The sequence below is a fragment of the Zalophus californianus genome, chromosome 8 (assembly GCF_009762305.2).
Source record: "Zalophus californianus isolate mZalCal1 chromosome 8, mZalCal1.pri.v2, whole genome shotgun sequence".
Taxonomy (NCBI): Eukaryota; Metazoa; Chordata; class Mammalia; order Carnivora; family Otariidae; genus Zalophus; species Zalophus californianus.
The window spans coordinates 105,533,981-105,561,192 of record NC_045602.1 but is presented as its reverse complement, the minus strand read 5'-3'; the positions used below and the strand labels follow the sequence as shown (position 1 = coordinate 105,561,192).

The 27,212-nt window shown below is 42.7% G+C and overlaps 1 pseudogene; it reads left to right on the top strand.

The window, feature by feature from the left end:
* The first annotated feature begins 420 nt into the window (after positions 1 to 420).
* LOC113938468 lies at positions 421 to 14,688 on the top strand (annotated as a pseudogene).
* Positions 14,689 to 27,212: the final 12,524 nt, after the last annotated feature.

Below are 27,212 nucleotides of genomic sequence, written 5' to 3'. Positions count from 1 at the left end.
AGTGAAAGCAGACCTTGCCTGATGCTGTTAGGCAGTCATGATTGTTACTTGCTCAAAAGAATCACTATTGCAATTAAAACCTCATCTTCAACACAACGGGAATGGGAGTTAACCAAGGCTTGGACCTCAACCCATGGTCTCCACTGTGTCTCCTGCTTGACTTTGTCCTAGTGACACAAAGAAGTCACAGTCAATATGTGTAAACCTAACATTTTAAAGTTGTGCCTTGTCACCACCAGCAGCATCTCTACCAACCACCCTGGTCTGCAGTCACATCCCCTTGCTCTTGTGACTACAGGTTCCAGTTATGATTGCTGGTAGTGTTGCTATATAACAAATTACCCCAGAACACAGCAGCTTCCATTTATTTATTTATATATTTATTTTTTGCTCTTGGTTTTCTGGGTCAGAAATTTGGGAATGGCCCAGCTGGACAGTTATCTCTGGGGGTCTCTCATGCAGTCGCAATCACATGTTGGCTGGGCTGCAGTCACCAGGAGGCTCAACTGGGCTGGACATCCAAGTTGGTTCACCAGGTATGGCTGGCAGGTAGTGCGGACTATCAGCTGGACTCAGCTGGCGCTGATGACTGGAAGCACTGACTCGTGCTTCCCCGGCATGGTGATCTCAGGGTTGTTGGTTTTCTGACCGGTAAGGTGCCTGACTTCTAGCTTCCCCATAGTGAGCGTTCCCTGAGAACGCAGGAGACTGGCTACTATTGCCTTGGAAGTCACGTAGCACGGCTTCTGTTGCATTCTATTTGCTATACGGGACACACAAGCCCACCCAGATTTGAGGAAAGGGGATTAGACCCCACCTTTCAATGGAAGGAATAGCAAAGATATTTCAACTGTTTTCTAAAACTGCCACACTCTGTGACCGATGTAATAACCAAATTAAGTGTGATCGCCTTCCTTATACTGATGTTCTCTGGGGTCTTCACCTATAATGTTACAAGTAGTCATAGACATGCAAATCTACTAATCAAATGGCTTTGCTAGATTTATTATCACAGAAGCCTCAAGAAGCTCCCATCTAATGAAAACAGATTTCTGGGACGCCTGGGTGGCTCAGTCGGTTAAGCGTTTGCCTTTGGCTCAGGTCATGATCCCAGGGTCCTGGGATTGAGCTGCACATAGGGCTCCCTGCTCAAGCAGGGAGGCTGCTTCTCCCTCTCCCTGTGCCCTTCCCCCCCACCCGCTCTCTCTCTCTGTCAAATAAATAAATAAAATCTTTAAAAAAAAAAAAACAGATTTCTGTGCATCTTGACCCTCTAATTTTGTAGGAGAAACATTGTTTTTCCACCTGCTCCACGTGAAGACACTGAAAGCTAGCAGGACTTGCAGTCACTTAGCTGTGTGACTTGCAGGGCTAAACATTGAACATTCGTTCTCTGACTCTAAGTCTGATATTTGCAGCTATGACTCAGAGGTGAAAGCCTAAATGAACTTCAGTCATGTCAGTGATATACTCTGCATCAAGTACCTGGACCGTTGGAGATGAGTATATGTTACATCCTAAAATTGTATCCTGAGATGTTCTGACCCACTTGTTTAGGTTGAGCATTGTACCAGTGCCAACTGAAGGGAGTATTTGCTGCTCTTTTGGGCAAAGAAAATGGAATCAACCATCTTTAGATTCCTAGAACTGCAGCAAAACCATGCACCAGAAGGGAAGGAAATTTTATTCTGGGGATAGCATGTTTTTATCAATCGCCTGGCTGAAGGAATTGAGGATTAATAAGGATTTCAATGGCAAGCAAAATGAAACTAGATGGAGTTCCTAAGGGCTCAAGGGACCAGACTAGAATTCAGTCTGATCCTCAGCAAATTAAAAAGGCAGCTTGTTAGAAAGGAGATAAAACATGGGGGAGGGGGGCACAAACATAGGATGGCTCATCCCAGTGAAAATCCACATGTCTAGACAGGTAAGTAAGACTGGCTGGACCACAGCGAGAGGAGACACTCATACCCAAGCCGGTGAGCATCATGTCAGCGATGTTTATTCCAGCTAGGGAGCTCATGAGCACGACTACAAAGTATTACCTCAGTACGTAGCAGCTATCTCGGACCCTTCCCCATCAAGATCACCTCTCCTTGTAATGCACGCTCAAATTTCCTTTGTCTTTTTTTTAGTGGCCTTTATCACTATGGCAATTTTTAAAATTTTGGTGTGATTATTTGACAAATATCATCCTCCTACAAATGGTCAGTTCCATGAAAGCAAGTTCTGGATCTGGTTCTACTATACATGTCATGCTTGTCACAACACCTCATTTATAGCTACTGTCCTCTCGATGTGTATTGAATGAATAAAATAATACTAGGATGAGTATAATGTAAACCATGGGTCAGCAAACTATGGCCCACTGGCCAAATGTGGCCTGCTACTTGTTTCTGTATGGTCTGTGAGCTAAGAATGGTTTTCACTTTTTTTAATGGTTAAAAATATACCAAAAGAAGAATAGGATCTGGTGACCTGAAGATTATATGAAATTCAAGTTTCAGTGTCCACAAAGAAAGTTGCCTTGGAACACAACCATGCTCATTCACTTACATAGTGTCTGTGTAATAATGTAACTTTTGTGCTTTGGTGATTTCATGCTAAAATGATAACACTGAGTACATAACAGGGACCAAATGGTCCACAAAGTCTAAAATATTCACTACCTGGCCCTTTACAGAAAAAGTTTGCTGACCTCCTTGATAAAATCTGGCTTTTATCATTCCTGGGCTTCCATACATGGGGGACATATTCCTAAGCTTTGGCTGAAACCCAATGGGAAAAGTGATTTTTGTGGACCCTACATTGAAACATATAAAATAGTGATTCTATTTTCTAATAGGATGAAGGCTATAAAAAAGGAACTGCTCTGTTCTCCAGAATTAGGGGAACAATGATTGACTGAATCAATAAATATTAAGATAAGAGTCATGTAGAGCAGGGTTTGGCAAGCCTATGAGTTTTAGAGTCATGTAGAGCTGGGTTCCCATCCTTTAGACATGAAATCTAAGGCAATATAATCCTCTAAGCTTCAACTAACCTTCCTGTAAAATGAGAATAAAATTTTCTTCCTTGGAGGATGTTGGGATTAAATTAGCTATGATAGACACCTTTTGGGTGTGTTTGTCCATCCAGAAATCCTTTCTCTGAGACCCGTTCCCCCAACTGCAGGGGCAACCTGTGCAGGTCTGTCCACAGACCTGGCCTCCCCTCCTCTGGCCACAACTGACTGGACAAAGCAGGGACACCTGATGCAAAGTCTGTTGTGGGCCAACTGGATCTTCCCCCCTGAAATATTGAAAATGGAACAAGGAAACTCTAGTTAGCGCATGCAAGTCCCTTGGATTTGAGCCACCTGTTTGGACCACAAGCAAAGGTGGGAGAAACTGGTTTGCAGACTGAGGATAATGAACACATGGCAAGATATTTTATGTGGAGAGAGTGAAAGCGATCCCGCTCTGTTGGTACAGAGCCCTCCTGGACCTATTCTTCATGGCAGCCAGCATTCCCCGCTCACGAGTACAGGTCTAAAGTCCTGCCCACGGAGTCACGCCCCCCTGCTTCCAAGCTGCATACACGCCCCAGTCCCTCAAACATCTACACCCCCTAATGGATAAGTCACAGAGGCAGGGGAGATAAAGGATCCCTTGTCTTCCACTGTATGGGCTAAGCAATCGCTGCAGATTCCTTTTCTTTGGAATCCTCCAGCATCAGAGGATGAGACTGGGAAAGAAAACAATCACACACAGGATGGGCAGCCCCATTCCTGCTAAACCGGAACTTTGGAACTTGAACATCAGGACCAGCAAGTCTCAGGATGTGTTGTTGGGAACATATTGTTAAAAATGGAGCTTCAGCTCGAAGTTGATCTAACAACTCCCTGGCTGTGTATCAGACACTCGGGTCTTTCTGGCGGCTTCGCAAGAGTGGGATATGGGCAGGAATATAGACGATAGAAAAGAAACGAGGGCCCCAAGGTTTCTTCTGCTACAGATTTGTAGAGAAACACATGACAGCTTAGGAAAGTCCCTAATGCCAACAACTTTCCATTTCCAAGTTTCATTTCCTTGGGTTCAACCTCACTACCTTTGTGCCCTTCATTCAGGGAGATAATCCTGCTTTTTAAAACTAGTTCCAATGGACTTCAGTCTCTTGTCACAAACATGCCCTAACTGAAACAAAATGTAAATAAAGTTCCTGGCGCCTAATTGTTGTTTAACAATGTAATGGTTGCTGTTACTATTACTTTAAAAATTAGTATGAATTGGCACTATTGCTGTGGTAGCCAATGGTAATAGTTTTTATCGATGCATGCTGCAGTACGTAGGCATGAAATGACATTTCTGGGATTTGCTTTAGAATAGTTTCACAATAAAACTATTTTTAAGAAGAAAAAATAGGGATGCCTGGGTGCCTCAGTCATTAAGCGTCTGCCCAGGTCATGATCCCAGGGTCCTGGGATCGAGCCCCACATCGGGCTCCCTGCTCTGCAGGAAGCCTGCTTCTCCCTCTCCCACTCTCCCTGCTTGGGTTCCCTCTCTTGCTGTGTCTCTCTCTGTCAAATAAATAAATAAATCTTAAAAAAAAAGAAGAAAAAATAAATAGATAAAGCAAGTGTGGCAAAATCTTGGTAATTGTTGAATCTGGGGATGGGTATATGGGAGTTGATTGATTCATGCTACCTTGTATATTTTAGAAAACTTCATAAGAAGAAGATGATGTGAAAATTATTTTTCAGAATATTTCAAAATAATTTCAAAATAATTAGGTTTTAACCATGTTAAATTGCTTAGACAAAGGCTCTAAAACACCAGTTCATCATGCATGCTCTAAAGAAAGTGTCCGGACGCTTGATTCTTTGAAAGCTGAAAGGAGACCTATCTTGGATGATGTGGAAAGGCCCAGAGACAGGGAAATGGACCAAATGACACTGTAAGATCCATCCCCGCCCCCCACAACACACATGTACACACTTCTCAGCTGTAGTATACTATATTGGAAATTGAAGGGTTTCCTCAAAACAAAAGGCAAGGGATTCTCCTTTCTAGGGGTACTTAGGAAGCCATTGATAATCCAGAAAGCGTCAAAGAACTGCAGTACTTTCTTAGCTCCCAAAATGGGAGACGGAATCACATTACTGATTTCTTCTGTATCCGTACAGGATGCTAATGGAAATGAGGGATACAGCATCTGTGTTTTTGAGTATTCTGTCCTGTGGCGGATAAATCGGGCCCTGGAAACTCTCTGTGCTGCCCTGGTTGCCTTCCTCCCTCAAGTACAACCAACTCCCTCTGAGCCGTGGTTAATGAAGTCCGGCCGCTCAATGAGCTGGGGTTTTCCCAGTTTGGAAAAGTGCCAGAAACGAAGGCCAGATATGGCCCAGCCTAAGCGCGAGTAGCACTTTTCAGCAGTAGATTTGGGGCCAAGAAAGGAAAACGTGGAAAGAAGGAGGCAGAGAACAGAGGTGAAGCAAACAGAGGACAAAAACCCTCTCCAGGGGATTCTGTTCCCTTTACTGAAAGTCATTCTAAAGAAAGGGGAAGGGCAGGAGGTTGGCAAGAATCTGGCCTATGGGAGGTTCCCCACAAATTCTTTCATTCATTAGAAAAGACCTTAGGAAAAAATGCTGAGTTGGTGTTTACTATGAGCTCCGCGCTGAGAAATCCAGCTCTGAATGAAATGGACAGAAGGTCCTTGACCTCCTGTAACATAGGGTCTGTTGGGATGCCTGCAGATGAAAGTACAATTGTTAAGTGATAGATAAGCAGAACAGCATTGATCTAGAGGAGTTCTGGGCTTCTTTAAGCGTCTTGTGCCCAGAGGCACCCCATGGCAGGTGAGCATGGTAACTAGGAATTCAGGCTCTAGACAGAGACTCTTTGTGTTCAAATCCTGGGTCTACCCCTCCCTACCCGGGTGACCCTAGGCTGGTTATGTAACCTCTCTGTTGCTCTGTGCAGTGATGATAACGATAAAGTGAGTCTGAGATCCAGCCTGGCCCAGCCCCATGCCCCAGGAAGCTGATCTCTGATGACTATACCACTCCCTTCTCTTGCCTCTGGCTTCCAATTGGATTTGACCGATGGGAAGCACATCCAGGAGATTGGAAGTCCCAAAGGTTTGGCAGTTGCCAGCTTCTCCTCCCTGGCGGCCCTCCTAGAACCCTCACAAGCTATAACACCCCACCTCCTTCAGGCCAGTCAGCAGTAAGGCTGTTTCTAGCAGAACAACTTCCACTGTTTTCTCCCCCCCGCCCCAAATAATCCCTTCACTAAACATCCTTCAACTACCCATTTTGAATATACCATGTGCCTTGACCGGAGCACCTTAAAACAATGCCTGGCCCTAAATAAGCAGATGTGATCCAAGTAAGACTTTGGTTTTGATTTGTGCCATTTCACAGAAAATATCTATGACCCCCTCCCGCAAGCTGAAAACATATTGGTGTGGGGAGTAGCCCAACTTTCCCCAAACGTTTTAAGAACACATCAAAAGAGGATAAGAAAGTTAGGACTCTGCAAAATGCTAATGTAAAGTGGCCATATGTGTGTGAAGCAATCATAATTTTGATCCCTGGTGGCCTTTGCCTTGTGTCCAAAGGTCACAGTGTCATCGTAAGAAATAATAATGCTATAGGCCCTTTGATGATGATGAGAAAAGGGAGATTTTCCAGCAAGAGAGGCCCTGCCAAATTTGAGGTCATTTTTTACCCACTTAAGACAGAAACTATCCTCTCTGGGTTCCTCGTGATCTAATCCTTTAAGCCTTCTGCTGGCACCGGGAACAATGTTAAGCTTCAGGATCAGGCCCTTTGGTTTTTATAATCCATGGGAATTTGAAGATGATAAATCTGTGGAGAGCCTGAAAGTTCCTAACATGTAATTGGAACCCAAGGGGGAAATAATTAAGATAAAGTCATGTAACTCCATCAACTCTTCTCCAAGCCCCTGAATTACATAAGTCCCTAGCTGTAGCATCCCGTCTGCCCCATTCTGCCGTGAAACAAGAGAAAAGGCAGAGACAATGAAAGACAGTGACAAGAAAGATCTGTCCAATGTGACTACTCATTAGCACCTGCTATGAGAGGTTGGTGCGGAAAGAAGTCCAAACACAAGCAAGAGGCAGGAATCAGCCTTCGACCGAACTTACGCAGTCCTCCCCAGCCACCCCCCCTTCCCGCCCCAACTTCGCCACACTTGCCAAAGATAACTGACAGCTTCATATAACAAAGAGCACATCTGATCTATTCTTATTAATAAGATTGGTGGGGACAGTTTAGTTCTAACTTACGATGGCCAAGGCTTCATATCCAAAGTAAGATGAACCAGAAGTTGCTTTCATTTCAGCTCTCACTGTCCCCGCAAGTAGGAGCATCCCCATGAAATGGGGTGCTCCAGCCGCAGCAATGAAAGGTTTAGCAAAACCTCAGAAAATGAATTCGTATTTCTCTAGTTGTCAGAGGTGCTAACCTCAATTTGCCATCAAACCCGTGCCAGGAAGAGAGTCTGTGAAGAGCGGGGTGGGCACCGAAGCACAAGCCGGGAGCACCCCTACGGGGTGGGTGGCAGGGAGTGTCGGCTGGTCTCAGAAACGGGGGACATTCCCTCCACCTTGGCCCGCACTTGCATTCTGCTTCATCTCCTCTTCCTTCGCCTACAGTCTGATGAGACATTATCTGACTCACTTTCATTCCTACAGATTTGGTAGGAGCCTACAGTAAGCCAGAAAGGAAAGATCATTGAGAACCACCCCTGACTTTCAAGCCCAAATAGCTTTGAATAATATCTGGCATAGAGTGTGTGCTTAAAAAAAAATGTTTGCTGGATGTGAAGCCAGTGTGCAAGTTTTTGTTATGAAGCCAACCAACGCGCTGCTGGTGTAGCAGCTGGTTTTCCTTAACGAGCTGATCAGTATCCCTGTGGGCTTTTAAGCCATGACAATATCAGACTCAGCTATAAGCAGAGATGAAATGTAAATTCAGCTATATAGCACAATCTGAAGAACTATTGGGGCTGCCCTATTTCCAAGCCCTTGAAATTCCATGATTAGCAAATTAGTTTGGGGGAAAATACTGCTTTCCCAAAAGGACTCCTCTGGGGAGCAGATCCCATAAGATCTCGTATTCCTACAGCACCCTCTGGACTGTTCTGTTTGTCTTTTAATCCTTTGACTTACTTAACTTTCAGAATTGTTCTTTGAGCCAGATACAATCTTTATTGGTAACCACTGTACAGATTAGGAAATTAAGGCCATGCCATCTGACTTTGAGGAAAGTGCCTTTTTAGAAATTTGGCTCAGGCGGGTGCCTCGGTGGCTCAGTCAGTTAAGCATCTGCCTTTGGCTCAGGTCATGATCCCCGGGTCCTAGGATCGAGCCCTGAGTTGGGCTCCCTGCTCAGCGGAGAGCCTGCTTCTTCCTCTCCCTCTGCCCCTCCCCTGCTCATGCTCTCTCTCTCTCTCTCTCTCTCTCTCTCAAATAAATAAGATCTTTTAAACAAAAAAAGAAGAAGAAAAGAAATTTGACTCAGGCATTCCAGCACAGGTAACATTCAGAGTGTGGACTTATTTTGCAGAGCAGCTTCCTTCCTAACTGGAGAGGTTAGAGTGTGGGACACCCCAGGCCGCCTGGATTGGGAGCCAGAAGTGGAGTCCATACAAGGACTCCAAAAGAACTTTTGCACTTCTGTCTATGGGGTGTCGTGAATAATTTAGTACATTATTCTTTTTTTTTTTTTTTTAAGATTCTATTTATTTGACAGAGAGAGAGAGGGAGAGCACAAGCAGGGGGAGTGAGAGAGGGAGAAGAAGACTCCCCGCTGAGCAGGAAGCCTTACTCAGGGCTTGATCCCAGGACCCTGAGATCATAATCTAAGCTGAAGGCAGTTGCTTAACCAACTGAGCCACCCAGGACCACCTAGTAAATTATTCTTAAGTGAAAAACAGAACCTGGTCCTGGAGACCTAATACACAGTACAGTGATTAGATAACAAATTATGTCTTTAAACATTGAACTAGATTTAAGTTGTTCCCAATGCTGGAAGAAATGATAATTTATGTGATCCTACAAGGTGTTAGCTAACATTATATGGCAATCATATTGCAACAAAAATGATCAAATCAGTGTTGTACACCTTGAACTTATGCAGTGTTGCACGTCAGATATAACACAGTAAAGAAAACAAAGGAGCCCAGACCCTGCAATGATAAAAAACGGATCTTAAGAGCATCTCACTTGGCAATGTCTGTGCATTCTGACGGAAGTTCTACAAACACAGCTTTCTTTCCAACCAGTTGGCAGCAGGTTTCTGGGCTTGCGGTCTCATCGGGGAGACCAATATTTGTGCTTTCCGCTACCCTGCCACCTTGCAGACTGACTTGATCAACTGGCTTGATTGAATGTTCTGATCGAAAAGTTTCTGTGCAGGGCGCCTGGGTGGCTCAGTTGGTTAAGCGACTGCCTTCGGCTCGGGTCATGATCCTGGAGTCCCGGGATCGAGTCCCACATCGGGCTCCCTGCTCAGCAGGGAGTCTGCTTCTCCCTCTGACCCTCCCTCCTCTCATGTGCTCTCTCTCTCTCTCTCATTCTCGCTCTCTCAAATAAATAAATAAAATCTTAAAAAAAAAAAAAGAAAAGTTTCTGTGCAGAGCATGTGGCTATAATCTCACTTCCAAAACAGTTATCTACACTCGGGCAGAAACCAGAGGTCTAAGAAGGAAGAATTGAAAGAATTATGGTCAAGTGTAGGTTCTTGAAGTAATCTGTTAATCGACTTTAAGAGGACTGCATGGCTGGAGGAGGCATATGCGCAACAGGCATTCCCTGGCTACCTTCCACTCAATAAGGGTTCATCTTTGGGTCTGTGCCTTCAAGTATCCTCACTACATTCCACCCCTCGGCTTCTGGTCTGGCTTGACCTGGGCTAGTCATTAGCTTCCTCTGTTGAAACCACACCTTCAGCTTCCTCCACTTAGGGCTCCTTCCCCATTGCCTTCTTTCTAACACTTGCCTCACTCCAGCAACGACATTTCAGGGAAGTGCTACATCCCATCTGACCCAGCTGTAGCCCACTGTTCTCTTCACCTGGGGGCCAAGAAACAGTTCTCTAAAAGTATCTCTGAATTCAGTTGATGGATAACAGTCCCTGCTTCAGTGATGAATAGATAGGAATGTCATGATGGGTGCCCTGTGGAACCCATTTCATTGACTCAATATCCCGTAATGTGTTTACTCCATCCTAACATGTATTTAGGGGTGGGGGTGGGGGTGGAAGATGCTTCCAGCTGTGCCTCCCCCTGCAGAGACCTTCATTTTGCTTCTTTGCTCCTTCCAGGCAGAGGGGCACCAGGGAAAGAGAGGAGGACCAGGGGGACGAATACCAACATTTTGGGTTTTTATTTTTTTTTTTTTTTTGACCTTTCAATTCTTTTTCTCTTTCCCTCAGGACTTGAGATAGACTCTGCGGGTGGTAGAAAATAAAGCTTCAATGTTAACTCATTTGAAACCCTGGGTATAAGAATATTTGCCCAAGTTACTTCCATTCTGGGTCTAGTCAAATAATTATCACAGCAGCTGTTTGCCCCCTCCCACGTACCCTCAGCCCAACACTGAGTCATCTGCAGCTGCAGTGGGGACCGTTCCTGACGCTCCATCAGCTCCCCACCTGAAGCAGGTGCATCTCTCTTTCGAACTGTTTGAGGGCTTTCTTCAGTGCCTCAGAAAGTTGCTCAGCTCACCTACAACGCAGCCAGGAAGTTGGGGATTTAATGGCCCCAGGAGTAGCCCTCAACCAATGAGAATCTGAAATCAGTAGATAAACACCTCAGCTTCTTCATTTCCTAAGGTATATTCATCAGAGTTCTCCAGAGAAACAGAACCAATAGGAGATACAGGTATAGATATGTTTTTATGTTTATATATATGTTTATGTTTATATATATATGTATATGTTTATTATAAGGAACTGACTCGTGCAATCATGGAAGCTAAGAAGTCCCACAATCTGCTGTCTGCATGCTAGAGAGCCAGGAGAGTCAGTGGTTTAATTCCTGTTTGAGTCTGAAGGCTTGAGAATAAGTCTCGGTCGAGAGCAGAAGACTGCCTGCCATCCCAGCTCACAGTCAGGCAAAGAAAACAAATTCTCCCTTCCTCCGCTTGTTGGTTCTATTCAGGTATGGATGGATGGGTAAGGCCCAACCACAACGGGCTGGGCAGTCTGCTTCACTTGGTCTACTGATTCAAGCGCTAATCCCTTCCAGAAGCCCCCTCAGAGACACACCAGTAATCATGTTTAACCAAAAATCTGGGCATCCTGTGGTCTAGTCACGTTGATACATGAAATTGACCTTCACAGGGAACAAATCTGAAGCATGCTCTCTGTACCTGGGGCCAATGGTAGAAATCAATTACTAGCTTTAAGTTTTGCTAAATGGATACTGATGAACTCTAGATAGGAAACCAGCTTAACAACTGAAGTCAAGTTTAATTCTACCAACCCACCATGTAGCATACAATTCTCAGTGTACAACAGATTTTTAATACTATTTTTCTTTACTTAGAAAAATTACTTATGTATAAAAAGTCAGGTTTCTCTCGTGATAATGCTCCATAACAAACATGTCCAAAATTTTAGTGGTTCAAAACAACAAACATTGATTTTACTATCACAGGTCTGCTGATTGGTTGTGGTTTGGCCATTTTCAGCTGGGCTGAGCTGAGCTAGACTGGACCCTAATTTGTGAATCAGCTTTAGATCTGCTCTTCTCCTCCTCCTCCTCTTTTCTTCTTCTTCTTCTTCTTCTTCTTCTTCTTCTTCTTCTTCTTCTTTCTTCTTCTTCTTCTTCTTCTTCTTCTTCTTCTTCTTCTTCTTCTTCTTCTTCTTCTTCTTCTTCTTCTTTCTTCTTCTTCTTCAGATGTTATTTCTTTACTTGAGAGAGAGAGAGAATACAGGGGAAGAGGGAGCAGCAGACCCCCTGCAGAGCAGAGACCCCCCACCACAGGATCCCAGGACCCCAAGACCATAACCCAAACCAAAGGCAGACGCTTCACCAATGGAACCACCCAGGCACCCCTGTACATTCTTCTTTACAGGACTTATGGCTGAAGGCACAACAGCTAACAGGGCACCCTCTTCTCATGACAGATGGTGAGAATATAAGAGGCCAAGGCAAACCATGCAAAAATTGCAAGTACATTTAAAGGCCCTGCTCAGACATCCATGTCAAGTCTGCTCACATGCCATCGGCCAAAGAATGTCCTTGGGCTGAGTGCAATATCTGAGGAGAAGGGACATGTACTATGCCAGGCAGAGTGGGAGGCACTGCACAATAGCCAAGGGCAAGCATACGTAATCCTGTTACTTAAAAGGAATGAAGAATTGGAAATCTACCACAATATGGAAAATTTTAAACATAACCAAAAGGAGACAGAATATCATAATAATCCTTATCACGCAGAAACAACAGTCATCTCACTACTAATCTTATTCACTCCCCCTCACTCCTTCATTATTTTGAAGCAAATCCTGGATGAGTGTCTTTTAAGGGAAGAAAGTAAATCTATATTTTTGCAGGGTGTGGGACATTACTTAGATCTCAAAGAATTTACAAAACAATGAAAGGGATTAACTAGTAAGTTAACTTGATATGAAGTAAAGCATAAGAACATATTCAACAACATTGAGAGTTAATTCCAAGATGCTGTCACGGGCACTTTACACTGAATATTGATGTATTTTATATTTAACTGCCTGGTCTAGCTAAAATAATGAATACCACCAAACTCTAAAAGTAAATGCCTACTCTTTAACTAGTTCATGAATCCTAGCAACAGATGAGGAGGAAGAAGAAAAGAAAATTTGAAATAACAGCATTTTGAGATGCAAACCAGTTACTTTATCTGTGCATGAGGATTGTATCACTTTGGCCAAAGCCTGGCTTCCTTGAGCTACTTTATTTCATCTATTGGAACGTTTCATAATATGAGGCTATTACAAAAATAAACTTCAAGTGAGTTACAAATGTCAAAGAAGCACAAAACTTCAATGAGTACAAAAATAAAATTTCAGAGTGTGTTTAATAAAAAGAAACATCACATCAATTTATCAAACTATCACTTTTAACCCATATTTAAAATAACATCTTGGGGCGCCTGGGTGGCTCAGTTGGTTAAGCATCCAACTCTTGATTTTGGCTCAGGTCATGATCTCAGGGTGGTGAGATTGAGCGCCATGGCAGGCTCCACACTGGGCATGTAGCCTGCTTAAAATTCTCTATACCTGGGCGCCTGGGTGGCTCAGTTGGTTAAGCAACTGCCTTCGGCTCAGGTCATGATCCTGGAGTCCCTGGATTGAGTCCCGCATCGGGCTCCCTGCTCCGCAGGGAGTCTGCTTCTCCCTCTGACCCTCCCCCCTCTCATGTGCTCTCTCTCTCAAATAAATAAATAAAATCTTTAAAAAAAAAAGTTTCTCTATACCTTTCCCTCTGCCCCTTCCCCTACCCTCAAATAAATAAATAAATAAATAAATAAATAAATAAATAAATAAAATAATATCTCAATTTCTGAAGCGGCCAATGGAAATATATTTTTAAAGTCCTATGGGGTTACTCCACTGGTCAGCAGTGTGTTGTAGCCGGCCCTGTCATCCTGTGCCCCGTTATCTACATCCTTCACCTCTGCTGTGTGATACCATTTGGGCCAGAGCATTTTATATGAGGTGGGTCCCTTGAACATTGAAAAGGCCTTAGGAGAAGGGAAGTACCTGGAGGTGATGGTCTCTGTGATCAGAGGGAATCTGGAGACAGCGTCCAGTGCCCGAGTGAGCATTGCTGTGACTGGGGAACCTGGCAACGGCATGTCCTCCTTCATCAATGCACTGTGGGGAATTAGACATGAGGAGGAGGCCTCGGCTTCCACTGGGGTGGTGAGGACCACCCAGATTCACACTTGCTATTCCTTCTCCCACTTTCCCAATGTGTGGGACAACCTGCCCCCAGCACAAGGGCTGCTGCCCAAACCCTAGAGAACTATTTGGAGGAAATGCCATTTAGCCAGTATGCCTCTTCATCATCATTGCAGACACACATTCAGCATGAATCTCATGAAGCTTGCCAAAACCATCCAGGGCCTGGGAAAGAGGTTCTACATTGTCTGGACCAAGGTGGACAAGGGCCACAGCACAAGTGCCCTCTGGGCAGAACAAGTCCTGCAGAATATCCAGAGAATATCCCAGAAACTCTCCAGAAGAAGTGGGTGTATGAACATATCATATTCCTGGTCTCTAGCTTTGACCCCTTATTGCATAACTTCCCAGAGCTTAAGGACACCTTGCACAGCGACGTCTCTGATATCAGGTGCCATGTCCCCTAGAAAACCTATCCCACACCTGTGAGATGATCATTAAAGACAAGGCTACCTCCCTGCAGAAGAGAATAGTTTTAGTGTTTTCAGGACACCCTTGGTGTCCAGGGTGAAGATGATGTGAAGCCGTGTCTGAACGCTACTTCTCGCTCTTTGTTATGGATGATGATTCTCTCTAACAGGTGGCCCAGATTATGGGGGATGCCCATGGAGGAGTACAGGGCTGTCATGAAGTACTTGGATCTGTATGCTCTCCCTAAAGTGAATGGGAGAATGACTTGTTCAGTCATGAAGCATTTCTTAGCCTTCCTAGCTACATCAAATCCTTGAGTGACTATGTCATTCTCTGTTTTAAGGGAATGTAGCAATGATGCTTCTTTGAGTTAGATACCAGGGAAAAGAAGATGATCCTGAGAAATCCTTCCCACCAATGAAAACTGGCTTGGGAATTGGTCCAATAATAGGTCCAATAGGCTCATTCTCCAGTGGAAGTCGGGCTGCCTGGGGTCCTCTTCCCAGTAGGATACCTCGTTTCTCCACTAGAAATGAAGAGATTTAACCAAATACTTTCTTCTATTTCTAAAAGGGTTAGTTCCTTAAAAGGAATTTTAAAGAAAATCCCCTATCTTCCTAGCCCCAGTCATAATGCACTGTTCCTTCAAAGAATAAATATTTATTAAAATCATTAAATAAGCTTTCTGGGTTCAGGAAAAGAAAAAAAAGTCATGTGCATGATGACTATTAGTTTGCTAGAGCTGCCATAACAAAGTACCTCAGGTTGGGTGACTTCAACGACAGAAATGTATTTCCTCACAATTCTGGAGGCTAGAAGTCCAAGATTAAGGTGTCAGCAGGTTTGGTTTATCTTGAGACCTCTCTGTTTGACTTGTAGATTGCTACCTCCTCACTACATCTTCACATGGCCTTTTCAAAGTGCACCCACATCCCTGGTGTCTCTTCCTCCTAATAAGGACTCCAATCATATTGCACTAGGATCCCACCCTTGTGACATCATTTAACCTTAATTACCTCTTTAAAGGCCCTATCTCTGTGTACAGTCACATTGGGGGGTTAAGTCTTCAACATATGCATATGGGGGGAGGGATATAATTCAGTCCATAACAATTACATCAGTCAGTCTTATGAAAACCATTTAGAACCAATACCACTAGTAAAGAATGGTAAATTAGCTAATAATATAACAATAGGAATAGTTAATGGGTAGTAAGAGAGCACTCATTATGTGCCAAGAGCTCTTCTGTACACTTTACACATATTAACTTATTTTTTAAAATTCCTGCTATGCAGGTACTATCATGTCCCCCACTTTACAGATGAGAAAATTGAGGCACAGAGAGGTTAAATTAAAAAAGTAGAGGTAGGGTGGCCAGTTAAATGTAGGAATGCCCAGTTAAATTTGAATTTCAGATCCACACCAAGTAACTTTTTAGTGCCTGTATGTTCCAAATACTGCATATGACATGCTTGCATAAAAAGAAATCCATGTTGTCGATCTGAAATTCAAATTTAACTGGGCATCCTATATTTTTATTTACTAAATTTTGTAACCCTAATCACAGGCAAGATGTGTCTTCTCCTATACTGAAGCAGTAGATTTTAAATTCCATTCAAGAGTTCCTGGAACTTTCTGGAAATACAATACGAGGTTGCCGAGAGGCCAAAAGAAAAGATGAAGGGTCAGATCCCCCCTTTCAAATACAGTAACTCATTTTTAATCTCTTTTTTTATACTGAAATTTTCTATAAATGTTCACTGAGGAAAAAAATATATTCCCTTGATTTATTTATTTATTTTATTTTTGAAGATTTTATATTTGACAGAGGGAGACACAGCGAGAGAAGGAACACAAGGAAGGGGAGAGGGAGAGGGAGAAGCAGGTTTCCCGCTGAGCAGGGAGCCTGATGCGGGACTCGATCCCAGGACCCTGGGATCATGACCTGAGCGGAAGGCAGATGCTTAACGACTGAGCCACCCAGGCGCCCCTATTCCCTTGATTTAAAATGTAAGTTTGCAAAGTCACTGTTTTTCTGGTAAAGCCAGCATAACTTTTGACATTTTGAGGGTTTTGTTGTTGTTGTTGTTGTTTGGTTGGTTTGGCTTTGGGGCTTCGTTTTTTTTTTTTTTTTTTGTCCAAAAACTTCTACCTTTGTCTTTTCCAACCTTGATATTCTCTAATTCTTTCTGCCTACAAAGAACCCACCAAGACTGGTCGTTTGCCTGGAGGACTCTGAAAGAAATGTTAGCAGCTTACAGCTGAGGCTGCCCCAGTTTAGGTCAAGTTAAATTTGAGCACAACATCATCCACACTTTTATATAATATTCACAGCTGCTTTGGGGCCACAAAGGTAGAGCTGAAGAGCTGAGACAGAGGCCATATGGTCCAGAAAGACAAAAATATTTACTATCAAGCCCTTTACAAAAAAACCTTTGCCAATCCCTAGTCAGTAAGAATCTGCTTCTGATGGCTCCTGGCATGGTTTAGAAGCAAGCAGTCCTGAAGATTTTTCTGAGTTTAAAGAGGTAAGAGTAACTGGGCAGATTGATTTTCTGTAATAATTTTTAATTACTTTATGTCACTGGGAAAAATTGTCTCAGAAAATAGCATAGCTTTCAGACCAAGTGTTTCTGTTGAAAATGTGATCACATGGATTGTTGCTGGCAATGACCTGTAATTCTAGATAGATGAAATAGGAAAGTAAGCTTTTACTGGGACAAAGTCTATCAATATTTTCCACACTGTTTATGGCTCTTTTCAAAAATGAACTGTGAAGCAGAAACCTGATAATTTTTTAAAATTTTTTATTGAGGCATAACTGACCGACAACCTTATATTAATTTCAGGCGTATAACATAATGATTCAGTATTTGAATTCATTACAAAATGATCACCACAGTAAGTCTAGTTAACACCCATCACCATATATAGTCACAGAATTTTTTTTTCTTGTGATGACAAATTTTAAGATTTACTCTCTTGGCAACTTTTAAATATACAATATGGTATTGTTAACTATGGTCACCATGTGCACAGGATAGCCTCATGACTTACTTATTTTATGACTAGACACTTGTACCCTTTAACTCCCTTTATCCATTTCAGCCACCACCCACGACCCATCTCTGGCAACCATGTATCTGTTCTTTGTATGGATGAGCTTGGTTGTCCTGTTTGTTTTTAAGATTCCAAAGATAAGTGAGATCATATGATATTTGTCTTTCTCTGTCTGACTTACTTCCTGCAACATAATACCTCTAAGATCCATGCATGTTGTCACAAATGGCAGGATTTCATTCTTTTTTTTAATAGCTAAATAATGTTTCATTGTGTGTATATATATTATACCATATTTTATATACTCCTTAATGTTTTCCAAGTGGTTGCACCAATTTACATTCCCATCAACAGTGTACAGGGGCTCCTTTTTCTCCACATCCTTGCCAGCATTTGTTATCTCTTGTCTTTAGGATTTTAGCCATTCTAACAGATGTGAAGCGATATCTCATTGTGGTTTTAATTTGCATTTCCCTGATGATAAATGATGTTGATCATCTTTTCATTTGTATGTCTGTTGGCCATTTGTATGTCTTCTGTGGAAAAATGTCTATTCTGATCCTCTGCCCATTTTTAATTCAGATTGTTTGGGGTTTTTTTGCTATTGAGTTGTATGAGTTCTTCATACATTTTGAATAGTAAGTCCTTATCAGGTATATGATTTGCTGATATTTTCTCCCATTTAGTAGGCTGCCTTTTCATTTTGTTGATGATTCCCTTTGCTGCACAGAAGTTTTTTATATTAAGGTTGATGAAGGCCACTTGTTTATTTTTGCTTTTGTTGCCTTTGCTTTTGGTAACAAATCCAAAAAGCTCATTGCCAAGACCAATGTCAAGGAGCTTACCACCTATGTTTTCTTTTAGTTTTATAGTTGCAGGTTTTACATGCAAGTCTTTAATCCATTTTGAGTTAGTCTTGGCATACGGTGTGAGATAGTGGTCCAGAGAAAGCTGATAATTTTTTCTCTGATTCCAGATCACTCTGTGTCAGTTCTCCAACAAATCACAATAGTCAGCAACATTAAAATTCCAGACAAGGCGTTCAAGGCCACTGGATGCTTACAATAATCTAAAAGGGTTTAGGTTGATAATCCCAGGATTAGCGTTGGAAATTTTAATAGAGTTGCGTGTCTTTGAAGTCACATCTTAGCAACACCCCAGTCTTCTTTCATGGAAAGTTTTCCATAAACACATTATCCACCACTTGACCCTGGAGAACACAGTTCATCATTTGCTGCTTTATTTAGCATTTTAAACAGTTATTTTCTGTAGCTTCCCAGATTCGTCCTGCATAATCAATAGCCATAGTTATTCTAGGGCCATGAGGAACTCAGGGAGAGTAAAACCTCCTAGAAAAATATTCTTCTCTGGAGTTGAGCTCTATACTCAATACTATAAAAATCAGATGTCTGATCTAGCTGGTATATTTATCAATGATATTACCTTTTCTTGCCTTTTACTTATATACACTTTCTTGTCATGTGGATTATTTGTGATTAAAAGAAGTTAGAGTGTCCAAACAAATTAAGAAAACATTCTAAAAGAAGGATGTCATTTTTAATTTAAAAACTATATAAAAAGATAGATATCTTGTAGAGTCATAGAAACATCCATTTTTTTTCTATTCCTCCTAACTTTCCAAAGCGTATATTTTAATAGCATGATTTATGTGGTATTTCACTGGATAGATAAACTACAGTTTATATAATCAATTGCACTACCATTTTTATATCATTCTTTTTTTTTAATTTTATTTTACTATGTTATGTTAATCACCATACATTACGTCATTAGTTTTTGATGTAGTGTTCCATGATTCATTATTTGTGTGTAACACCCAGTGCTCCATTCAATATGTGACCTCTTTAATACTCATCCCCCCGCCCCCCTCCCCTCTAGAACCCTCAGTTTCTTTCTCAGAGTCCATAGTCTCTCAGAAACATCCATTTTTGTACCATTACTATGGTTTGGATTTCCCTCCCTTTGAAACTTGAAAAGAGCTACATTTATTTATATTTATTATAAATGAGAAGACAATCCCTTTACATCATTTATGTGTCCACAGAAATAGGTTAGATATTATCTCCCTAGGAATGAGACTTTCCATGATCCAAACAAGGATCAGTCATTTTAGAGATTTTCTGAGTGTGTAAAAAAAAAAAAAGATTTAAATAGGGCAGTTAGGGAGGCCGATGTGCGCCATCTTGTTTGATTGGTGTTACTTACAGTAACCTCAGTTGTGTCTGTCTTGGTGATTCATTTGGGATTGGTGTTGGTCCAAAGGTGCCTTCTCAAGATGAGGCAGATTGATCTGTGTTCAGAGCTTAAAGAATAATTTCCCCCAAAAGCCACAGTAAGATGCAGATAGATTTCCAGATAGAAGTTGAGAAGGAATTGCCCCAGGAGACACACCAAGAGGCTGGGTGTTTTCCAGACAGAATGAGCTTCCACTTTCTTCCTCTAATAGACATGGCAAGAAATAATCAACTTGTGAGAATCAACACTGAAAGTAGGCAGATGGGGACATCCAAACACCCAGACACAGCCCTAGTCAAGCCAGTAAACCACACTAAAGATAGAAGAGAAAGGCTCAAAATTATCCTAAGATTCGAGTTCTCAGAGCAGTTGCATACAGTTGTGTACTGCACAATGGCACCCAGGCAAGGGAGTGGGTGCGGCCTGGATTATAATATGAGCTGCTGTCTGCCCAGAAGGACAGACATACTGTTTTACATACTATTTCAGAGATTCCCCAGCCCTCTGAAACCTATTCAGAAACCCTCATTTGAGAATCCTTCATTGGGACTCTGGTATTATAACTATGTGTACCAGAGTAATCTTTTCTTATTAAATGTTTTTTTTTTTCATTCTGTTCATTGTGAAAGAACAATTCAGTCATTCATTAAGCAAGATGTGGATACCAAGGGCTGGGGATACCATATTGGGGTAGATAGATTATATTAGTGATCTCAATACTACACCCTCCCCTATGTCCTTGTTTATTGCTATATAACTTTCTACTGCCCATCTGCTCTGTCCCTGGGCTTTGTCAGAGTGACTTGCTTTGGCTAATGGGATATTAGCAACGATGACATAATGAGAAGCTTGTAAAATACTTGCTCACTGGGGCCTGTTCTCACTGTTGCACACTTACCACTGCGTTATGAGCAAGCCAAGCTAGTCCAGTTATTCAAACCATCCCAATTGACAGGCAGCTAAAGGCCAGATGTGTAAGCCCAACCAAGGCCAGAAGAAATGCACCACCAAGAGTAGCCTAAATGGCTAACATGCAAATAAATGCATGAAAAGAAAAATAAATGCTATTTGTTTAACGCAAGTTTTTTTGGGCTATTTGTCATACAACTTTATTGTGGCAATAGATCATAGATACACATAATGAACATGACAGAGAAGGTCTCTGCTCCCCTGGGCTTACATTCCAGTGGAGGAAAGAGACAATGAATGAATGAACAAATGGACTAAAAAAAAATAGCTGGTCGTAAGTGATATCAGAGAATTATTTTAAAAGCAGGGTGGGGAGATAGGATTAGTTAGGGTCTGCACAGCTGCTTGATTTTGACCTTTTTCTGGGGGTACATTTAGGTTAAGGTCTGAATGAATAGAGTCAGCCAGCCAAAGACCAGGAAAAACAGCATTCTGGACAGAGGGACTAGCTAGTGCCAGAGTCGTAAAGGGGGAGTAAACTTGGAGGGTTCAAGGAACAGAGAAAGGCTGCAGGACTTGGAGTATGAGGAATGAGGGAAAGACAAGCACAAGATAAGACCAGAAAGGAGACAGGCCAAATTACAAGAGGCTTTGTAAGCCAAACAAAAAGATGAGCTTTCACTCAAACGCCATGGGAATTCTTTCATTTTCATCTTAAAAAATAATAAATCACTCTGGTTTCCTTAAGGAGTGTGAATTCTGAGAAACAAGACTGGAAATAGGCAGACCAGTTAGGGGGGTTATGTTAGTCATCAGGTGAGAGATGATGGCAGCTTGTTACAGACCAGAGAAAGGTTCACATATAAGATATAAACTGTGAAGATGGAGTAGGTAGAACATGGGGGTGGGTTAGGGATTGTTGGAAGAGAAAGGCACAAGAGAAAAAAAAAAACTCAAACCTAGATTTTTTTCATGTGAATAACTGGGTAAATGGTAATACCTTTTATTTTGAAGAATGGGGGAAGAACCAGTTTGAGAGGAAAATCAAAAAATTCTAGTCTGGCAATGTTAAGTTTCAGATACCTATTATAAATCCAAGTAGACATGTAAAAAAAAAAAAAAAACCTTGTGTGGGATATGTGAGTTCAGAGGTCCAGAAAACAGAGTAGGCTGTAGATATGGAGGCAGTTTAGAAATATGGGAATGAATGGGGACATCTAAGAAGAATGTTTTGAAGGAGAGGGATGGGGACTGATAATGATCTCTAGGGATTTCAACCTATAGAAGTGAAGAAGAAGAGATGCCAGAGGCACTTGCCTGGCTCAGTCAGAAGAGCATGCAATACTTGATCTCTGGGTTGGGGGTTTGAGCCCCATGTTGGGTGTAAAGATTACTTAAATTAAAAGAAAAAAACAAAAAACAGAAGACGAGATGCCAGCAAAGGAGGCTGGGAAGTAGAGGCAAAGATGGGAAGCAAGGATCAAGAGAGTGCTATGCATGGGAGACCAGAGAAACTAGTTATCAAAATTGCAGTAGTACTGAGAGGTCAAGTTCAAGATCAGTGGAGTGACAGTTGGATTTGGCAACCTGGAGTCATTGGTGGCCTTGACAGGAGCAATATCCATGGAGTGCAGGGCAAGCGTGGATTGTGTGAGAAGGTTAAGTGAGTTCAATGAGGGGATCCAGTGAACCACTCTTCCACAAAAGGGAGACACTGTCGAAACATTGTACAATAGCTAGAGGAAGGTAGGTGATTATTTGGGGGTGAATTGTGCCCTCTAAAAAGTCATGTTGAAGTCTTAACTCCTGATTCCTGTGTATGTGAACTTATTTGGAAATGGAATTTTGCAGATGTAATTAGTTAAGATGAGATCATATTGGAGTAAGGTGAGCTCTTAATCCAGTATGACTACTGTCTTTAAGAAAAGGGTAAGAACAGGGGCGCCTGGGTGTCTCAGATGCTTAAGCGTCTGCCTTCGGCTCAGGTCATAATCTCCAGGTCCTGGGATTGAGTCCCATGTCAGGCTCCCAGTTCAGCGGGGAGTCTGCTTCTCCCTCTCCCTCTGCCTCTGTCTCTCCCTCTCCTCCTGCTTGTGCTCTCTCTGTCTCTCTCTCTCTGTCTCTATCTCAAATGAATAAAAAAAAAAAGGGGGTAAGAACAGGGGCTCCTGGGTGGCTCAATCTGTTAAGCATCCAACTCCTGATTTCAGCTCAGGTCATGATCGTGGGATTGTGAGATCAAGCCTCACGTTGAGCTCTGTGCTCAGCGCAGAAGCTGTTTGAGCTTCTCTCTCTTCCTCTCCCTCTGCCCCTCCCCAAATTGTGCATGCTCTCTCCCTAAGTAAATAAATAAATAAATAAATAAATACATAAATAAGTAAATAAAATCTTAAAAAAAAAGGAAGAACAATCAACAAAACAAACACCAACACCAAACACAACCTACTGAATGAAAGAAGACATTTGCAAATGATATATCTGATAAGGGGTTAGTATCCAAAACATGTAAAGAACTTACACAACTCAACATCAAAGAAAAACAAATAATCCAGTTTAAAAATGGGTAGAAGGTATGTATATGCATTTCTCGAAAGAAGACATACAGATGGCCAGCAGACATGTGAAAAGATGCTCAACATCAATAATTATCAGGGAAATGCAAATTGAAACCACAATGAGATATCACCTCACACCTGTCAAAATGGCTAAAATCAAAAACAAGAAACAAGTGTTGGTGAGGATGTGGAGAAAAAGAACCCTTGTGCACTATTGGAAAAGAGTCTGGAGGTTTCTCAAAAAATTAAAAATAGAATTACCATCTGATCCAGTAATTCCACTATTGGATATTTACCCAAAGAATATGAAAACACAAATTCAAAAAGATACATGCACCCCAGTGTATACAGCAGCATTATTTACAATAGACAAATTATGGAAGTAACCCAAGTGTCCATTGATAGATGAATGGCTAAAGAAGATGTGGTATACACACACACACACACACACACACACACACACACACACACACACACACACAGGAATATTACCCAGCCATCAAAAAGAATGAAATCTTGCCATTTGCAACAACACGGATGGAGCTAGAGTATAATGCTAAGTGAAATAAGTTAGAGAAAGACAAACACCATTTGATTTCACTCATATGTGGAATTCAAAAGACCAAAAAAAAAAAAAACCAACAGAGAAAAAAAAGACAAACCAAAAAACAGAGTCTTAACTCTAGGGAACAATAGAGGGGATGTGAGGGGGGAAGGGGTTGGGTGAAATAGTTGAAGGAGATGAAGAGCACACTTAATCCTGATGAGCCCTGAGTAATGTATAGAATTGTTGAATCCCTGTGTTGTCCACCTGAAATTAATATAATACTGTATATTAATTATACTGGAATTAAAATTTTTTTAAAAAATCATAAGAAAAGGAGAAGAGACAAGGACAGGCACACCCTAGGGGAGAAAGCCACGTGACAACAGAGGCAGAGATTGGAGTTATGTTACCACAAGCCCAGGAACACCTGGGGCTGCCAGAAGCTGGAAGACGCAAGGAAGTAGCCTCCCCTAGAAACTCTGGAGGGAGTGCAGGCTTCCCAACACTTTGATTTCAGACTTTTAGCCTCTAGCACTGTGAGAGAATAAATTTCTGTTATTCGAAGCCACCCCATTTGTGGTACTTTGTTATTACAACTCTGGGAAGCAACATGTCTGTTAAGATACAGTGTGCTGAAGGGGCGCCTGGGCGGCTCAATCGTTAAGCGTTTGCCTTCGGCTCAGGTCATGATTCCCAGAGTCCCGGGATCGAGCTCCGCATCGGGCTCCCTGCTCAGCGGGGACTCTGCTTCTCCCTCTCCCCCACCTCTGTTCCCTCTCTTGCTGTGTCTCTCTCTGTCAAATAAATAAATAAAATCTTAAAAAAAAAAAAGATACAGTGTGCTAAAGAGACTAGACCTCTAAAGAAGGAGAAATTGGTGATATAGGAGGAGAAAAGACTCAATTTCAGGAGTCAAGTTTTTAAGAAAAGGAAGCGGACAAGAGATCCAGAAGATGTCGGATCTCCTCGGTAGGAGGCGAGGAGGCCGAGGGAGTGGGTGCCAGTGCCTTGCAAATTTGGAAATAGCAAGATGTGAGAGTTGTGGTTGGCTGCTTCCTGTTCCTCACAGGAATCTGAAGCAGGTTATCGGCTGAGGGGGTGGAGATGGATGGTGTGTGGCGCTGGGGAGGGAATTGGGGAGGAAGTTTGAGGAGAGAGAAAAAGATCCGGAGGAGTTGTTTTGGAAATCAGGAAACTGAACACTCTTGGAAAGTATTAAAGGATTCCAGACCCATTTGAGTTTTGTGGCCTTCACTTTGAAGTAAGACCAGTCAGCATGGTTGTGCATTTTCCTCACGAAACATTCCATGGGTCTGGTGCTGGTGGGGATTGGGCAGGTATTTAGCTTAAAGGGAGGTTTTGTGTTATTTCCTCTTTTTCTTTCCCCCAGGTAGTATGAAGAGGAGGAATTAAAATAGCTCACAAGGGAGTGACTTAAATAACTCACCAAAGTGAACAATTTATTGTGGACTGGAGATTTTTCTGAAAGGTCAAAGAGCAGCTGAAGTGAAGTCCTGGGGTACTATTTCCAGAAGTACCCATCAGAGATGGCCTTGTATTTCTTTTTCTCAGGCCCCAGCCAGGCTATAGAGAAGCTGCTGAAAGAAAACAATTTCATTCCCGGCTTTTATAAAAGGAAGAGGAGGGGACACAGAGGCAGACTCTTGGGGCTGGGAGAATGGGAACGAGGGGAAGAGGGAGGAGACTCCCTTAGACTGGACAACAAGTGGAGGTCTGGAGGCCCCCACTATTGAGGATCCAAGATGGAGCCTTGAGGTGGGGCAGAACCTCCAGGCAACAGCTGTGAGGACACCTAGGAGGCCTTCTCTAGGCACGGAGGCCCTGGGCCTCAGCAGAGGGCCCTCATCTCAGAACTGTAGGGCTCCCAGTGCTCTTAGGTTCCAAGCACTCGGCAGGCTCAGACAATGGGCCAACCAACGTGGAAAGAGGAAGGGAGGGCCCTCACCAAAGCCTTCTGTCCCCCTCCCCACTTCAGATTTGCCTTGACCTTATAGCTAAGGCTGGGCGAGAGGGCCCTTACACTGACAGATGAGTGTCCAGCAGCCCAATGTCACAGGGGCTCAAGGTCAGGCAATTGGATGTCTAAGACAATTAAGAAAGGTGCCATCTGAAACTCAAAAACACTACATTGTAGGACAGAAGTCAGACATTTACATGAAGTTCACAAACAAGGAAATCTAATCTATAGTGGTAGAGATGAGAACAGAGATTTTCTCTGGGGGTTGAGGTGGAAAGCAAGTGACTAAAAAGGGGCGGGAGGGGACGTTCTGGGGTGATAGAAATGTTCTTCTCTGGATTCAGGTGGCAATCCACCCAAGGTTTGTCTATTCACTGTATGTAATTATGTCTCAATAAAGTAGTGACTTGGAGCTCCCATAGTATCCTAAGAAGAAAAGAAGGAAAAATGAGAGGAAGAGAGGAAGAAAAGAAGGCAAAGGTGAGACCAGTTACCTCAGGCTGCCGTAGCTGATTCATACTCACTGCACATTTGCCACCCATTTGTTCCACAAACTTTTACTGAGCACCTAATCTGTGCCAAGTGGCCAGAGAGCAGAAGAGTGGAAGCAAAAGGTTCAATACACAGAGCTCAGACCTGGGCAGCAGTCATTCTGCCTGGAGGGAAGGAGCTGTGCTCGTGGGAAAGGTCCGAAGAGGCAACACAGGGGCACGTGGGCTGGAGAGACCAGGAATGCTGAGACCTGAATCCACCTATGCTTACACTTCTCTTTCTCCTTAAAAATCTGAACACAAAAACCACAGTCTTGAAGCCCAGGACTTCCTGCCACAATCACCATGAAAGGTGCTTGTGACTAATGCTGTTGTAATGCTAAGCTTGGGAAGCCATTCTCAGGGAAACGGGCTGCTCTGGTTGCCAACAGGCAGCACTCCCACCCCGGGGGGCCGTTCTGACAGATTTCTGCAGAGGTTACTGAGTTTCCCAGTTGTCACTGGAGAACCCGAGCAGAGAGGGAAGGAAACCTCCTCAGGCACACTGTTCCTTTCCGGAAACAAGGGACAGAGTGCTGCCCTGAGGAGACTTGGGAAAGTGACATTTCCTCAGGCTGAATGACATCATGAGGTGATTTTTCCAAAACACTTGAGTTAAATTGGGCCTGATTGTTTATCCTCTTCGGCTCTCTGCAGGAACAAAACATGCTCCAGCTCTTGACACCAAATAAAGAGAGCATTTGAGACCATGATAAACATTGATAGATATTTCTTTGAGAGAACAGAAAACAGCAACACCACACATTTAAAATGGCGACACCCACAACATTCCGTATAGCCATTTCTCGGCCCATATACTTAGAGGCCAAATAATGTCAACTCTGCTGCTCAGCACTTTGCTCTGGAGAAAGAACACAGGACCCATCACTTCCTCTGCATTCAATTTATTTTTAAGATTTTATTTATTTATTTGAGAGAGAGGGAGAGTGAGAGAGAGACCACGAAGTGGGGGAGCGTCAGAGGGAGAAGCAGACTCCCGGCTGAG